The sequence below is a fragment of the Penaeus monodon genome, chromosome 21 (genome assembly GCF_015228065.2).
Source record: "Penaeus monodon isolate SGIC_2016 chromosome 21, NSTDA_Pmon_1, whole genome shotgun sequence".
NCBI classification, from domain to species: Eukaryota; Metazoa; Arthropoda; class Malacostraca; order Decapoda; family Penaeidae; genus Penaeus; species Penaeus monodon.
Window position 1 is genome coordinate 26,726,039 of NC_051406.1, and position 323 is coordinate 26,726,361.

The window sequence follows — 323 nt, forward strand, 5'->3', positions numbered from 1 at the left end:
CCGATGCTGTCCCTTCATCCAATCATGCAATATGGCTCCATGGTATATAAGTTATGTGCTGCCATTCATATTGCCTAATCGTACTGTATCGTCCGTTTTCATACAGAAGACGATTTACTTTGTGTTTTCGCTGACAAACTTAAAACGAGGGTAAACTCTGGAGATTGCAAGTAGATCTTCCTTTGGAATCACGCAACTTAATGTCCCAAACGCTTGGTTTTCCCCTTTCATTATATTTAACTGTTGTGTTCTCAAATATCAACGGGAGCTATCGGCCGATGGCGTTTAGATTATCCTGAGCAATAAGTGTGGTTGGGGGATCA

At 41.5% G+C, this 323-nt stretch overlaps 1 protein-coding gene across 1 annotated transcript in view; it reads left to right on the top strand.

The window, feature by feature from the left end:
* LOC119586394 (glutamate-gated chloride channel-like) overlaps positions 1 to 323 on the top strand; it is a 41,416-nt gene that overhangs the window by 39,208 nt on the left and 1,885 nt on the right. The gene's annotated exons all lie outside the window — the stretch shown is intronic.